This window comes from Chlorocebus sabaeus, chromosome 8 (assembly GCF_047675955.1).
Source record: "Chlorocebus sabaeus isolate Y175 chromosome 8, mChlSab1.0.hap1, whole genome shotgun sequence".
NCBI classification, from domain to species: Eukaryota; Metazoa; Chordata; class Mammalia; order Primates; family Cercopithecidae; genus Chlorocebus; species Chlorocebus sabaeus.
In genome coordinates this window covers 106,300,898-106,318,178 of record NC_132911.1, presented here as the reverse complement: position 1 = coordinate 106,318,178, position 17,281 = coordinate 106,300,898, and the positions used below count along the sequence as shown (strand labels likewise).

The 17,281-nt window shown below is 46.1% G+C and overlaps 1 pseudogene; it reads left to right on the top strand.

The window, feature by feature from the left end:
* Positions 1 to 15,142: 15,142 nt before the first annotated feature.
* Positions 15,143 to 15,242, top strand: LOC119625024 (U6 spliceosomal RNA; annotated as a pseudogene).
* The last annotated feature ends 2,039 nt before the right edge of the window (positions 15,243 to 17,281 follow it).

Sequence of the window (17,281 nt, the reverse complement as noted above, 5' to 3'; positions counted from 1 at the left end):
GTATGCCTATGACCAACCACATCAATTAGTGTAATTTTTTCTCCCCCTTTTCTCCCCGGCCCACAAGGTCTTTAACAAATATCTTCCTGCTAAATACGGTGAGGGATAAGGAGGAGGAGGGTGTTCATATGTTCTCTTACAGCTACACCCAACAGAAGTGAACCTGAGGGTCCAAGTTGCTGCGGAGGAAAAGTTGCTTTTGCCTGGTGGGGTCGAAAAGCTCTAGAGCAGTTCAGCGTGTGCTTTCCTTTTGTTTGCAGCAGATCATTCAGATATTGAGAAAGAATCATGTGAATTTTACATACCAAATAAATACAGAAATAAGTTCCTCATTAAGATTTGAGGAGTAGGCCAGGCATGGTGGCGCATGCCTGTAATCCCAGCAGTTTGGGAGGCCAACGCAGGCGGATTGCCTGAGGTCAGGAGTTTGAGACCAGACTAGCCAACATGGTGAAACCCTGTCTCCACTAAAAATACAAAAATTAGTCTCGTATGGTGGCACATGCCTGTAATCCCAGCTACTTTGGAGGCTGAGACAGGAGAACTACTTGAACCTGGGAGGCCAAGGTTGCAATGAGCCGAGATCACGCCACTGCACTCCTGCCTAGGTGGCAAGAGCAAAACTCTGTCTCAAAAGCAAAACAAAACAAAAAGATTTGAAGAGTAGATGGGGGTGTTAGGTTGACCAACCTCTCTGATTTGCCCAGGACTGAACCCACATCTGGGATGCAAACTCGCATTCCTTCCTTACAACCTCTAAGGGTAGTAAGGAGTGTGTTTTGTTTTGTTTTTTTTAGAAACAGGATCTCGCTATGTTGCACAGGGTGGCCTTGAACTCCTAGCCTCAAGTGATATTCCCACCTTGGCATCCCAAAGTGCTGGGATTATAGGTGTGAGCCACTGTGCCTGGCCGGAAGTCTTATTAGAAGTTCTGAATTCTTTGTGACAACTATAGCTTCTTCTCTCTCTTACCCTCTCACCTGCACTTGTGTGTTTTCCTCTCCTTGCTTTCAGTCTCACGAATTCTCCAAGAAAAATCATTAGCAGCTGTCTATATTGTTCTTGATGACAACAGAGACCCCAAATTTTTTTTTCAGCTTCACACTGGAGTCATTCAAACATAAGAGCACATTTTCATGTCTACTTAGGAACAGAAGGGCTTGCTTCTTTCGCAGCTGGTGGCCTGATTAGCTTGAGGGAGTTGAAAAAATATTATATTCTTACCACTACCACCACTACAACTGTCTATCTCTTAATAGATGCTTACTTGACTAATAATGATATTTCACATTTAATGAGTGCTTGAGTCTGTGCCAGGCTAATCCTTACAATGACTTCATGAAGTAGGACTATTATTATCCCTATTTTTTGTTTTCTCTTTTTTGAGATGGAGTCTCACTCTGTCGCCCAGGCTGGAGTGCAGTGGTGCAATCACGGCTCACTGCAACCCCCGCCTCCTGGGTTCAAGCAATTCTCCTGCCTCAGCCTCCCAAATAGCTGGGATTACAGGCGCCCACCACCACGCCTGGCTAATTTTTGTATTTTTAGTAGAGACGGGGTTTCACAATGTTGGCCAGGCTGGTCTCAAACTCCTGACCTTGTGATCTGCCTGCCTCGGCCTCCCAAAGTGCTGGGACTACAAGCTTGAGCCACCGCACCCAGCCAGTTATTATCCCCATTTTGTAGCCAAGAACATTAAGGCAGAGCATTCACACAGGAAGTGGCAGAGCCAGGGCTCTGCGTGGGCAGTCAGCGCTTTGTCTTGGAAGAGTAATGATCCGTGAGAAGAAAATTTCTCTTGACTTTAACCTTAAAGATGAAAGAGAAATTGAACTCAAACATTAGGATTTCGGCTTCCCTGCTTCGATCATTATCTGCACACGTAGAGCTGGACTTGCTGCACATTTTTGTTCAGATGGAGTAAAGTGCTTTTCTGCTCCATGACACCCCTGAGTCCCGCCTGCAGCCACCCGGTGATGGGTGGGGCTGCTTCCTCCCTGCCCCACTAGTGATTCACAGCTCCTCTCTCCTCTTGGCAGTAGAAGTTTTCCTCTCTCCCAAAGGAACATTTCTTGCCAAGAATGCTTTCCCTTGCGTGGCGTGGATGCTTATTTTGTAGAGGAGCATCAACTGTCTTTGTCAATGCATACCAACATTTCAGAACAAAACATCCTCACAGAGGAGAGCCATTCTGCCAGGGGTTCTCCGCATGGGGAATGGATTTTCTACCCGAATTTTCTACCTCCAGCTGGGGTTGCTTTTAAGCAGAGAACATGGAGTCCAAAGCCCTCTTTTTACCTACTGTTCTGTCTGACTCAGCTTTCTAGGTAAAGCTCCCAGGGGCTGCGGTACATTCTGCTCACTGACTCCTTCTCAACCCCCCGCAGGAGCCCAGCAGGGGAACAAGGTGGGGCTCCTGGTGCTAAAAGCTGGAGAGAGGACAAGATCCAGTGTCTCTATGAGTGGTGGGACTGGATGGCCCGAGGAGGAGGAGGGGACAGAAAGGAAGACAGACAGGGGAGTGTGAAACCTGTCTTCCTCATCTCATTTAATGTCTCCAATTTCTTGGTGTCAGGACCACTTGACATCCTCAACAACTATCGAGGATCCCAAAGAGCTTTTTGTTACGTAGGTTTTATCTATCAATATGGATCATATTAGGAATTAAAACTGAGAAATATACAAAATATGTATTCATTTAAAAATCAATAATAGTGAACCCATTACATGTTAGCACAAATAACTTTTTTTTATGGGAATTGTGTTTTTAAAAAAAACTGAGAACAGGGGCATTGTTTTACATTTTTACATTTTCTAATGTCTGGTTTCACAGAGGGCAGCTGAAATATCTTCTGCCTTCAATCTGTTGCAATATTTTTTTTGGTTTAAATACAGAAGAAAATCCAGCCTTACACAGATGTGCAATTGATGAAGGAAGGACCTCTCAGACCCCTGAAAGGGTTTTGGGGATCACATGTTGAGACTTGCGGCTTTAATTCAGAGTTCTAACTGCACAGTGCCTCAAAGCCACAATCACTTTGCTTTTCCTAAAGCAATTCAGTCTCACATTGCAGAACTCTGTTACAGACCTTTTGGGAAATCTGTCCACCCAGCAATTCCCTTCTTTAAAAACTAAACCCCTACCCATGGGGAAGGTTGGGAGGAACTCTGACAGGAATCTTTCCAAAACATGATCTGCCCCTGCCCTGGGTGCAAGTTTCTGCACCAAGAGAGAACCCAACAAGAGCTGGGCCAACCAAGTCCTCTCTTCTAGGAACCTGGCACTGGGGGACATGGGCCAAGGGGGCTTGAACACAGAAAGCAAGGCTGCCGTTGTGGACCACCCTCTGTAACTGTGGAGCCCTGGGTTCTTCACAGCTTCTGGGACCTGCTCTCCAATGAGGGTGCTCCTGTTTTCACCATTCACTAATTTATTATTCCATTCATTCATTCTTACAGTAAATACCTCAAAGGTCATTAGCAACTGTGGATCTGAAAAAAGTAGGAAGTCAAAATTAAAAGTTCAAAATCCAGTTGTGAATAATGTGTGTGCACGCACATGTTAGTGTGTAAAAGAAAGAAGGAGGGGCCGGGTGCAGTGGCTCATGCCTCTAATCCCAGCCCTTTGGGAGGCAAAGGCAGGGGGATCACTGTAGCTCAGGAGCTCAAAACTAGCCTGGGCAACATGGCATAACCCCATCTCTAAATAAAAATAAATAAAAATAAAAAAAGGAGGAGAGAATTTTCCCGGTTATAAGTGAAATTTCAAAACTGGGCCAGGCATAGTGGCTCATGCTTGTAATCCCAGCACTTTGGGAGGCTGAGGCAGAGGGATCACTTGAGCCCAAGAGTTGGAGACCAGCCTGGGCAACATGGGGAGACCCCTGCCTCTACAAAAACTTTAAAAATTAGCTGGGCATGGTAGCACACGCCTGTAGGCCCAGATACTTGAGAGGCTGAAGTGGGAAGATCACCTGAGGCCATGAGATGGAGGTTACAGTGAACTGTGGTCATGCCTCTTCACGTTAGCCTGGGTGACAGAACAAGATGACGACAATGACAATGATGACGATGACAATGAAGAAGAAGGAGAAGGAGGAGGAGGAGGAAAGAACAAGAGGAGGAACTGTGTGTACCTGGAGTACAGTGGTGCACACCTGTAGTCCCAGCTACTTGGAAGGGTGAGGTGAAAGGATCACCTGAGTCCCAAGAGGTCCAGACCAGCCACCAGTCTGGGCAACACAGCAAGACTTTGTCGCAAAAAAAGAAAAGAAATGGAAAAAATCGTATGTAGCAGGATCCTGTCTTCAGCCAAGTTATGATTCGTTTAAGGATTTTGTTAGGTCTGGCTCCTAAATGTTCAGTAACATCTAGCATATTTCACAGACCACTTGTATAAGTGGAGTTTTCTCCAAGAAAAATCAAAGCATGAGCTAAGGTTCAAGGTGGCGTCAAGCTGGTATGGAAGAGAAGATTGCACGTGGGAGATGGGGAGGGGCCATGAGCAGAGCTAACTGTGACCAGCAGCTCAGGCTGAGAGGTGGCTGTAAGATGCCAGTCTCTACAGATCTCAGCGACTGCCTTGAGATCCCGCAGTGGGGCCTAGTTTATCAGTTGCCAGGGCCAGAGGCGCCCCACCTAACTGCTGAATCACACACAATGAGGAGGGAAGCAGTCTTCTCACGTTGACATGAAACATGGGATGGCTCTGATGCTTTGGAGGCTCCAGAGATCAGAGCAAAGCTCTGGCACATTAGCAGTGGCCCTGGTTGCCCAGAGCCAACCTGGGAGAGGTCTCAGTTGTGCTAATAGAGGCATCTGGGAGCACTGCTGCTCTGGAGAAGCTACTACAGGCAGCAACCCTGCTGGAAGCCCCAGGAGATGGCACCCTTGGCAATGATGTCAGAGACCTTGGAACTGCCCTGGGAATGTGGCCAAAAATCCATGGATGATTTCTAGGCTAGAGGACCAGGAACTTCCATAAAGTAAGCCAGAGGAGGAGATGGGCAAACTGATGGACTCCTAGCAGGGCTGGCGAGGGCTGTTGTAAGCTTCTAGAGACATCCCACAGAGCTCCCAGAAATAACTGGGGAGGCCAGCAGAAGGCTGCAGGGCTTAACCATGGTGGACACCACCCAAAGAAAGGTGCTCAACACTGTTCAAGTTACTCCTCAGGGGTACAGTCAGACCACTACTAATGCCTGAGTTTGTCTTTCTCTCTTAAAATTTCATTTACCCTTAGTCTTGCAAACAAATGTTGATCTCTTATGTAAATAAAACTGGAGTGTTGTTTTCCTTGTGTTTCTCAAAGTTCTGTCCCCCTGCACCATCAGATGCAGGGAAGGAGGAAGGAGCGTGTCCAGAGCCTGCACAAGCCTCCCCTGGCTTTTCCGTGGATTTCTCATGGTCATGACCAGGGCAGGAGGGGCTGTGGTAGCGGATGGGGCCTTTCCATCCAACTCTCCTACCCTCTCCTCTGCAGATCATTCTCTCTCTCCCCACCAACTCCTGCCAGCTACCAGGCTGGCATCTAGGTAGGTTCTCAGCTTTTTAATTTACGTGGCTTCGATAACTGTCGCCTCAGCACCTCCCTCCCAGATCTCATCAGCTTCTATCATCTCCTGGAACAGTTCACCTCCTAAATGTTTTTTTTTTTTTTTTTTTGAGACGGAGTCTCACTCTGTTGCCTGGCTGGAGTGCTGTGGCGCAATCTCGGCTCACTACAACCTCTGCCTCCTGGGTTCAAGCAATTCCCCTGCTTCAGCCTCCCGACTAGCTGGGACTACAGGCACATGCCACCACACCCAGCTAAGTTTTTTGTGTTTTTAGTAGAGACGGGGTTTCCACATGTTGGCCAGGTTAGTCTCGAACCCCTGACCCGTCTCATCCTCCTGAAGTGCTGGGATTATAGGTGTGAGCCACTGCACCTGGCCCAAATCTTAAATTTGGAAATTTGGAAATTATACTCTCTGATCACAATCTGCTACTCTCTAACCCCCTCATTCCCTTGATAACATGCTGAATTTTTTTTTTTTTTAACCTTGGGGAGGACTTCTAACACTTTCTGTTCTCCTAACACTTCCTGTTCACTTTCTCCCAGCCTATGAGCTCTTCCTCACTCCTCATCCCCTCCCACCAGGCCACGGCTCCATGGCTCATTCAGATTCTGGGTGGGTGTGATGGGGCTGGGGACAGTGGGAGAAGTTCCCAAGGGGAAAAGTGAGTACTGATGGTAGAGGTGGGACGCACCTTGCCCTTTCCACCTCAGTGCCTTGGCAAAGCTGTTTCTCTGCCATCCCCCACACTTTGAGCCCTCTCCACTCAGCTAACCCTACTCACCATTCAGATCTCAACTTGAATACCACTTCCCTGGGGTCGGCCTCTTCTGTTCACCTGTAATGTGCTCCAAGTGCCCGGGCCTTTGTCTCATAGCAGGCCTCAGACTTACATGTCTGACTCACTCCTGGCCAGTTCCTAGACCTGCTCCGCACATCCACATCCGTAGTACCCAGCATAGTGTCTGTGGCTCAGTGAGGGTGGATGAATGGATTGATGGGGAACAGGTCAGAGGCTGTGCTGATGGGGAGAAGCAAAGAGGGGTGGCGCAGAGCTAGGGCAAGCAGCAGGATCCATCAGGATCAGAAAGGAAGGCTCATGCTCCTGAGGGCTCTGCCGGGAACCCGTCCCTCCTCCTGTCCCATCAGTTCCCTCCTGGCGAGCCAGGAGTTGTCAAAGCTCTGCACAGAATGAGACCAGCTTCCCTCCTGGCTCTCCTGACTCTGAGCCAGGACGTACCCTTTTGGAGGTTTCCAAGGATTCTCCTACTGCTAGTACCTTCAAGAAGACAGCGCAAGGGGCCTGACAACCCCTGTCCTAGGTAGGACCTAGGTCGGTGCTTGCATTCAGTCCTACTTCTCTATTCATGCTGATGTGTGAGCTGTTAGATGGGCTGGATAAAGAATGAGTGATTTCAATAGATGTATGATAATGTCGCTGACACACTGAACCAGTGCACTCAGGTTACATAAACCACCCTCCTCCCACACACACACACACACACACACACACACACACAGAGCACTCCTGGATTATCACCCTTGAGACCTTTTTTATTGTAAGGAACAGAAAACTCCATGAAAAATGGACTAGACAATAAAAGGAACATATTAACTTACAAAATTAACAAACAAAATCCACTTGTCTGTATATCAGGGAGGCAGGCATTATTTAATTGAGACTCTAGCTCATTTCTCTACCCTCCTCTGTTGGATTCATTCTCAGGCTTCCTTCCCTCCTGCTCATAGACAGCTGATACCAACAACCAAGGCTACTTGCTTCCTAAGTTACAGCTGATGAAAGACTGTCCACTCCACAACCGTCAGACAGTCCTGAGCTTCATTCTGATTGCAACCCTGCGCATGCTCACTCCTTACTGCTGGGAAAGGTCATTGCTATCATTATGGTGCTCAGTGGGTCTTTACTAATTTATTTACCCATACTTAAATGGAAAATTTCAGAGTCTATGTTTCCTCATGGTTCTATCTTTGGGAACAAGTCTAATGGCCACTGCCTTTCTCCCTGCCAGAGTCAGGATCTGGCATCAGGGGTTTCCAGGGCTCCCTGGGAGCATACAACTATTGCCTAACAGCTACGTGGCTAACAGTACCACTGCCAGCAAGAACACTCCTTTACTTCACAGAAAGCTCTCCCTTTCTGCTCCACCATGCTAGAGGGCTTGAAATGCCTCGAAATTCTCTCCCTATGAAGTTGAAATATCACTTCCCTGAAAATAAAATGCATCTTCCCCAAGTGCCTGTCACATAGTGTTGTGTACTAAATTATGTCCCCTCAAAATTAATGTGTTGAAGTCCTAACCCCTAATGTAACTGTATTTGGAGATGAGACTTTTAAAGAGGTATTAAGGTTAAATAAGGTCATAAGGGTAGGGCCCTAATCCAACATGCCTGCTGTCATTATAAAAGGAAGAGGCCGGGTGCAGTAGCTCATGCCTATAATCCCAGCACTTTGGGAGGCCAAGGCAGGTGGATCACTTGAAGTAAGGAGTTCAAGACCAGCCTGACCAACATGGTGCAACCTCGTCTCTACTAAAAATACAAAAATTAGCCAGGAATGATGGTGCATGCCTGTAATCCCAGCTACTAAGGAGGCTGAGGCAGGAGAATAACTTGAACCAGGAAGATGGAGGTTGCAGTGAGCTGAGATCATGCCACTGCACTCCAACCTGGGCAACAAAGCGAGACTCTGTCTCAAGGAAAAAAAAAAAAAAGAAGAGGAGGAGACGCCAGGGATGTGTGTGAACAGAGAAAGGCCACACCAGGACACGTCAAGAAGACAACCACGGCTGGGCATGGTGGCTCATGCCTGCAATCCTAGCACTTTGGGAGGCCAAGGTGGGCAGATCACCTAAGGTCAGGAGTTCAAGACCAGCCTGGCCAACATGGTGAAACCCCATCTCTACTAAAAAATACAAAAATTAAGCCGGGCACATTGGCTCATGTCTGTAATCCCAGCATTTTGGGAGTATAAAAATTAACTGGACATGGTGGTGTGTGCCTGTAATCCCAGCTACTTGGGAGGCTAAGGCAAGAGAATCGCTCTGCACTCTGGCCTGGGCAACAGAGCAAGACTTCATATCAAAAAAAAAAAAAAAAAATTAGCCAGGCATGGTGGCAGGTGCCTGTAATCTGTAATCCCAGCTACTTCAGAGGCTAAGGCACAAGAATTGCTTGAACCCAGGAAGCGGAGGTTGCAATGAGTCAAGATTACGCCACTGCATTCCAGCCTGGATGACAAAGTGAGACACTGTCTCAAAAAAAAAAAAAAGAAAAGAAAAAAGAAAAAAACAAAATACAATTGCCTGCAAGCCAAAGAAAGAGGCCTCACCTCAGGAGACACCAAACTCCCTAACACCTTACTCTTGGACTTTCAGCCTCCAGAACTGTGAGAAATAAATGGCTGTTGTTTCCGCCACCCAGGCTGTGGCATTTTGTTATGGCAGCCCAAGCTGACTAAGACACATGGTTACGATCCAATCTCTCAGTAGGATAACCTGCCAGCAGCTGTGTGATGACAGATCTTTAACAACCAGTTCTCCAAGGACAAATGACCTGGTTTGTAGGATTTGCCAATTACCATGGTGTAAATACTTCCACTACAACCAATTTCAAGTTATCAGTGTGATATTTCTGCATATCAGGTTAAGAAGAGACGTGTACCGTTGGCTTTTGTGAGCCTACGCAAGCTGGCTGCAGCATGCCACTGCTTGACAGTCAATGCCAGGAGCAAATATTCTTAGTAGCACATTATATGGCAGGATCTTGTTTGCTTGTTTTTAAAAATAAAATGGTATTTTCCTAGCATGCCTTCACCCCCACCCCAAAAGCACTCACACACCCTGGGCAGGGGTTCTCAAGACAGAAAGGGACTTGATAATATGGCAGTCCATGTTTTCTGCTCTTTCCACTCCTTGCTTTTCACACCTAATGTGCTCAGCACATTAACGCGACATAGGAACTGAGTTGTACAAAGTGGCTGGTTTCCATTTCAGAGCCAAGCCGCTCTCCATGAGGGCCAAGAAAAAGGGGAAAGATATTTCCCTCAAAGCCGGGCTCTGCATTTTTGTGCGTGTTGTTCCCCCATCACCTCCTACAATGTTTCTTCAGTTACACAAATGAGGTATTTCCCAGAAACCTCTTCTTTCCTTCCCATTATTTACCTGACACATTTTAACTTACTTGAGGAAATATTTGCTAATTTTATTTCCATGACGGGTTTTACATCTCTCCCAAGAGCAATTTTTAAAAGTGCTCGAAATTCATAACTGAGCATCATGGTTCCTTAGACACAAATTTGAATGATTAATTGGATATTTTCCATTCCACTCCAGCTCAGGTTGTGCAGAGCCTGCCCTCTGCCTCTGGCTGCAGCTAACAGTGAAGAATCTGCTTGTTAGTGTACGGGGGCGGCCAGCAGCATCTCCATTTCCTTTATTGTGAACTCTTCGTCTTTATGAGCGATTCCTAGCTGAATCCAAAAGGAGCCCCGTTCCCCACCTGAAATTCTTAGCTCCTGCTTCCTCTGCTCCTCCCCACTTCCTTAGGAAACTGGGCTCTGCCTCAGGCAGGCTTGGCCATGAAGCATCAGCTCTTGGCGCAACAAAAGCGGATCTCTGCAAGCCTGCTAGAAGCCTGTTCCCAACCGCACAATCAGTGAGCCCTCGGGTCCAGCTACTCCGCCTCAGGGATTCCCATATGGCCACATTTTGGTGATGTTACTGCAGATACTGCGGGATAATTGCAGGAAACTCGTCTTTGAAGACGGGAACCATCCAGAGGTGTGCTGGGGGAGGCGTCTGCCAACACAAAGAGCCGATTGCGCAGGTCTCTTCCCAACTCCACGTTCAGTGAAGTGATGCTGGTGGCAAGGAAATCAGCAAATATTACAAACCAGGGCGTCCGCCGCCCCCTCACCACACCCTGGTGCATCCACTTACTACACGGCACTGGAAAATACCCACTTTTTAAAAATCCCTCACAAGAAACAGCAGCCTGTGCAATTAGAATCTTCTCCATCTCACCCTCCCCATCATTTTCTGGAAGCTCCCCGGTGCTAAATGGGAGCCAAGCAATTGTGAATCACATAGCCTCTTTTGAAGGTACGTCTTTCTTTTCAGTCCTCATCGACTGTCCTCCCCTTGTTAGGCCCTCTGGTGTTCTCCACGGGCTGCAGGATCACTCAAAGTTCCTGCCATCGGAGCTTTTGCTTTTCTTTACATCGACTTATCTGTGGGTTTATTTCTAATCACTTCATGATCCAACAGGCAGTCCTTTCTGTTCACAGTGGTTCCCAAATCCCAGGGAGGATGCTACCAATACAGATTTCAGGGCCCAGCCTCCAAGCCAATCAGTGGCACAGGAATCTATGTTTTTGGTTTGCTCCCCAGGTGGCTCTGGTATGCCAGCCTAGCTCCAGGCCTAGGGTTGGGATGGCATTTGGAAACCACAGCAAAACCATCTGCAAATAAGTACGTTGCGCTCTTCTTCAGCAGCTCCTGAGAGTTAGGACCCAGCCTGGCTGAGGCTGCAGGACTCACCCAGCCTGTTCTCCTGTTCAGGGCAGACAGACAACATCTGAGGGCTTCCGCTCTGTCATCCTTCAGCCCACATGACATGGGGAGTGTCAGTGACTTTCCTGATTACCTAGGGATGCAAAGGCTGGCTCTGAGGTACAAGAGGGGGTGAACTGATTAATTGCCTCTTGAAAAGCTTAATTGCACATCGTTTTCTAATTTGTCATTTCCAAATGAAGCACAGGCTGTCAGGTGAGCGCAGCTGCACCCAATCAAAGGTCAGACCCCCCCATCATTCCCTGAGTGACTCACAGTTACACCCCACCCCCACGCTGATGATGAGTGGGTGTCCCCCATCTCAGTGGCTCCCAAAATCCAGCTTGCAAATTAATCACCTGGGAGCTTGTTAAAATTCAAATTCCTGGGACCTTCCCGTTTCAGTAGGTTCAGGGTGGGGTCCAGGAACCACTTCGTTTAACAAGCTCCCCAGGTGAGTTCACTCACGCAGCTAGTTCTGCTTGAGCCAAAATGTCTTTCATGACGTCTGGTCTTCTTAAGGGTATTATATTCCCTGAAGGAATTCCTCTGGAGTAACAATGAGTCAGCTTTTTCCTTAGCTCCTTTTACAAATAAATACTGAGTTTCAGACGTCAAGCCATGCAATTCAGCGGAGGAAAGTGACTAATAGCAGGGGCCATCTGGCCAGCCACACTTCCACTGGGAACACTGGGATATGGTGAGTGACGGGGGAGCATCCCAAGCAGGTGGGCTGCTCCCTCAAAGGGAAGGAGGGCACGGATGAGGGCAAAAAAGGCCTCGTCGAAACAGCTGGAGGGAATGTTCCCCTACCAGGGTTAATTTGTGCAGTTTCTTTTTGTGAGGGTAATCATTAAATTAAATGTTTTAATTACTGAAATTACTTACGCATTTCTTTTGAGAAAAAGAGCATATCAGAACACTATCCACTCCCCAGAGGGGCAAATGCTTTGCTTCCAGGGAAGGGGGTGTCTGGAGGAGTCCATTTTAATTTCATTATAAAACCGGCTTGAGAAATAAAGGTCTAGGATTGACACGTATTCCCAGCCAGCTGTGACTTAATGAGTACAATTCAGAGCTTGGAACCTGCTGGCCACATCCATATTAATATGTGTGTGGGAAAAAACAACAGGGAAAGTGACAAACTGCTATCCCTAGTATTTGAAATGAATTTTAAATGACTGTTAAAATGGCTAACACGGGCGAGCATCACTTCGAGGCAGCCCAGCTGTCTGGCCTCCCCTCCTGTCAATAACACCCCTGGTAGGAAGAAGCTGTTTCACACAGATCAGCAAGTCCCGAGTCCCAGGGCCAGGTCAGCAGGTTTGGTAGCAGAGATGCAGCTGTGTTCTGAACCGGATCCATCCCCCAAACCCCAGAACCTGGAAGGGCCTCTCCCCTCCTTTTATCTTGAATTGTTTGTTGCATAACCATCGGAGTCATTATGATGGTAATAGTCTTTGTGATTCTGATTTTCCCAGGCAGAGGCACATGAAAGTAAGAAAATTGTCTTGTTCGAACATTTTGAGATGCTAAAAATAAAAGGTGCTGGGTAAGCCTGTGGTGTTAATAAGTACAAGGCGAGAGGGTGGGTGTGGGTGGCAAAGACAAAGGAAATGCAGAAACCAAGGGCTGTGTGTTTTGACATTCAAGGAGAAGAGCCACCTGGTACCGCTGGGAAGAGACCCCGGGCGGATGAGCTAGTGCTATAGTACCCGTGGGTGGGGGTAAGGCTCCTCCTCGGTTCTGGAGAGCAGGGCATGCAGACCCTCAAGGTGAAGGTCTTGGCATTCCCCCAAACTTGCACTTTGTTGCTGCTGTGTGTTGCCAGGAGGCAGTCCTGACTCAGAGCCTGGACTCTCAAATCACACAGATCCTGCCTCCTCCACTTCATTCAAAAGAGTTTCAACTGGTCCATCGGCCTTGACTTTTTCATCTGGAAATGGGGTTAAAATACCAATTTCATTGGGCATTTTCTGAGAACTAAATGAGCAAATTTAAGTACATACTTTGTCTCAGGGTCTGGCACAGAGTAAGTCCTCAGTGCTTTTTGTTACTGTTTCTGACACATAGCTCAGTAGCATGAAGTTTCCAGGTTATTCTCCAATTAAAAACATCTTTCCGTACATGTCGGACACTCATCCTCTGAGACTAATTGAGCAAGCAAATCAAAGGAGGAGATCATTTTGCTTTGAGCTGCACAAACCCTCTCATTCATTTTCTCTTAAACTGGTATTTTTCAGACTATGTCCTCTGCAATCTGAGGATTCCTTGGAGAATTTTGTAAGCTTGCTTTCAATTTACATTTCTTTTTTATATTTTACCAGCTTTAAATGGCAAACCTTTATCAAGTTAGGTTGTAATTTTTTCTAATTTGGTCTTCGGGTCTCTCTCTTGAGAGTGGCCATAAGCCAAGCTAGCCACTCTGTGGGAGAGCACTGGGGTAGGAGTTGGGGGTGGGGGTGTGTGGGTGGGTGATGGTGAAGTTAGGTTCAGGTGTGTGCATCAGATAGGCCACAATCGGGAAATGAAACCAAAATTCATGATACATATTACTTACAAGGTCCCAGAAGGGTTAGGGGTCCCAATGGGAGGCCAACAGGAAGTCTGTAGGTGAGCAAGGGGTTTGAGACTACGTCTTTTTTGAGTGTTTGTTGAGACCAAAAAAACACACAGTTCTGTCACCCAGGCTGAAGTGCAGTGGTGCGATCATGGCTCTCTGTAGCCTCAACCTCCCAGGCTCAAGTGATTCTCCTGCCTCATCCTCCTGAGTAGTTGGGACTACAGGTGCACGCCACCACAGCCACGACTCTGGCATTGACCATTAGGTTTATTATGGCCAGCAGTTCTGGGCTATGTTGAGCTTTGTATCAGTGGGATAGAACAATGGGGCTATAGCACAAATAATCACACTGGAAGGGGAAGATGTAACCAGACGCCAAAGGTCATGAGGTATGACTAGGTTTCAAATAACTTATGTCAGGCCTAAAAATAGATGCCTCAGCAGGAACTATATTAAGCAAATTTATGATGTTATTTGCATGAATAGCTCTTTTAATCTTTACAATTATCCTATAAAGTAAGTGCTATTGTTATCCTCCTTTTACAGATGAGCAAACTAAGGCACAGAGAATTAAGCAGTTTTTCCAAGGCTGTGAAGCTAATAAATGGCAGAGCTGAGGTTCAAACCCAAGGAATCTTGACTCCAGAGCCTTTCTTGGTCACTATTTCACATACTGTCTCTAAAAACTGTAACAAATGCATGCAAATACAAACATGCACATTCAGATATTCCATATCAGACTGTGACTTGGTGGAGACCACCACATCACAAACTAGTGCCACCAGACTAACCTTTTTAAAGGAAAAAAAAAAACCTCATTCATCTATTCATTCAATGAACAACTGTTTATTGAGTATGTATTATATGCTTCCAAGACCTTCCTATAACTATATGGATGAGAAAGATCATAGCTCTACCCTCATTTCTTTTTTGTTTTGTTTTGTTTTGAGATGGAGTTTCATTCTTGTTGTTCAGGCTAGAGTGCAATGGCACAATCTCAGCTCACTGCCAATGGTACACATCTCTTAACCTGACACTCAGAAATACTCATTCATCCAATGATACACATCTCTTCTTAACCTGATATTCAGAAATATCGCACTAATAACTTGAAATTGGCTGTAGTGGAAGTATTTGCACCATGGTAATTGGCAAATCCTACAAACCAGGTCATTTGTTGCTCACTACAACCTCCGCCTCCTGGGTTCAAGTGAATCTCCTGCCTCAGCCTCATAAGTAGGTGGGATTACAGGTGAGCACCACCATGCCCGGCTAATTTTGTATTTTTAGTAGAGATAGAGTTTCACTATGTTGGTCAGGTTTGTCAGGTTGGTCTCGAACTCCTGACCTCAAGTAATCCACCTGCCTCAGCCTCCCAAAGTGCTGGGATTACAAACATGAGCCACTGTGCCCGGCTTCTACCCTCATTTCTTAAAAATACTCAGATCTGGTTCTCGCTTTGGCAGCAAACATCCTAAAGTTGGAATGATACACAGATTAGCATGGCTGCTGCCCAAGGATGACATGAAAATTCATGAAATGTTCCATATAAAAAAGAAGTGGAAAAAAAAATGCAGGCTGTATTTATCCATTCACTTAAAATCAAACCCAGCATAATAGTGAGCTGTGCAGTAACTGGCGTGTGAGGGCACTGGGTGGTAAACAGAACATATTAATCATCTGAATGTTTATTATGATTTGGATGCTACTCAGTGGACTTGTATTCGTGACAAGACATGTTGGCAGTAGATTCAATTTTTCAACAAAAATCTGTCTTTTCAAGCATTTAGATTAGTTTAATTGAAGGATATCCTGAGAGTACCAGCACGTTGTTAAAGGCTGTGACCACTTGCAATCACACATAGGTGGGAATCAGGGTTTTATTGATTCCATGCAACAGAACCATCAGACAGGAGGAAATACTTGATGCTGAGGCCCAACTAAACCTCATTTAAGTTTTTTATTTTTAGGCCAGACTCAGTGGCTCATGCCTGGACTCCAGTACTTTGGGAGGTGGAAGCAGGAGGATTGCTTGAATCCAGGAATTTCTACAAAAAAATTTAAAAATTAACCAAGCATGGCAGTGTGTGCCTGTAGTCCCAGCTACTCAGGAGGCTGAGGAGGGAGGATTGCTTGAGCCCAGAAGGTAGAGGTTATAGTGAGCTGTGATTGTGCTGCTACATTCCAGCCTGGGAGACAAAGGGAGACCTTGTGTTAAAAAAAAAAACCAAAAATTTCATTGAGAGAGGGTAACATTTTGATTGAGTTTCAAAATTGGTGTTCCCTATCATCAAAATCTATTGCAAATGTTCATCTGTTAATACTAATGTGTAATGAAATTTTATGTATTTCAACTGTGAAAATGTCTTTTTAGACAGGTACTACCAAATACTGATAGCAATTTATGAGCATATAATTTTAGTTGAGCATATTTATTGCTGGGAAGGCATTTAGAGAATCTCCTCTGGTTGTTCTTCTGTATCCTTTGTAATATCCTTTGTAACAAACTGGTAAACTCAAGTGTTTTCCTGAGCTCTATGAGCCATTCTAATGAATGATCAAACCCTAGAAGGGGCTTATGGAAACCTCTGATTTATAGCTTTGGTCAGAAGCACAGGAGGCCTGTACTTGTGACTGGGACCTGAAGTAGGAGCCGGTCTTGCAGGACTGAGCCCTTAACTTGTTAGTTCTGATGCTGACTCCAGGTAGATGGTGTCAGAATTGATTGAAATTTAGGACAAGCTGGTGTCCACTGGAGAATGGATATGTGAGAGGAAAACAACCCCACACGTTTGGTATCAGAAGTGAAGTACGAGAGTGAGTATGAGTACAGAGAGGAAAAAGTTTCTTTCCTATTCAGCTTGTAAGTAGTAAAGCTGGATTGCAACACAGAATGACTGGCCCCAAGCCTATGCTTAATATTATCTTTTATATTTGTATCATAGTCTACGAACTGATTTTATTTTTATTTTTTATTTTATTTTACTTTATTTTTTTTTTTTTTAGATGGAGTCTCGCTTTGTCACCCAAGCGGGAGTACAGTGGTGCAATCTTGGCTCACTGCAACCTCCCCTTCCTGGGTTCAAGCAATTCTCCCGCCTTAGCCTCCCGAGTAGCTGGGATTACAGGCACCCGCCACCATACCGGCTAATTTTTTTGTATTTTTAGTAGAGATGGGGTTTCACCATGTTGGCCATGCTGGTCTCGAACTCCTGACCTCAAGTGATCTGCCCACCTCAGCCTCCCAAAGTGCTGGGATTACAGGCATGAGCCATCACACCTGAACTAATTTTATTTTTAGTTATTTATATATTTTTGAAATGGAATATTGTTCTGTCACCCAGGTTGAAGTTCAATGGTATGATCTCAGCTCACTGCAATCTCTGCCTCCCAGGTTCAAGCAATTCTCCTGCCTCAGCCTCCCTGTAGCCTCCCGGGACTACAGGCATGCACCACCATGCCCAACTAATCTTTATATTTTTAGTAAAGATGGGGTTTCACCATTTGGTCAGGTTGGTCTTGAACTCCTGACCTCAAGTGATCCATCTGCCTCAGCCTCCCAAAGTGTTGGGATTACAGGCGTGAGCCACCAC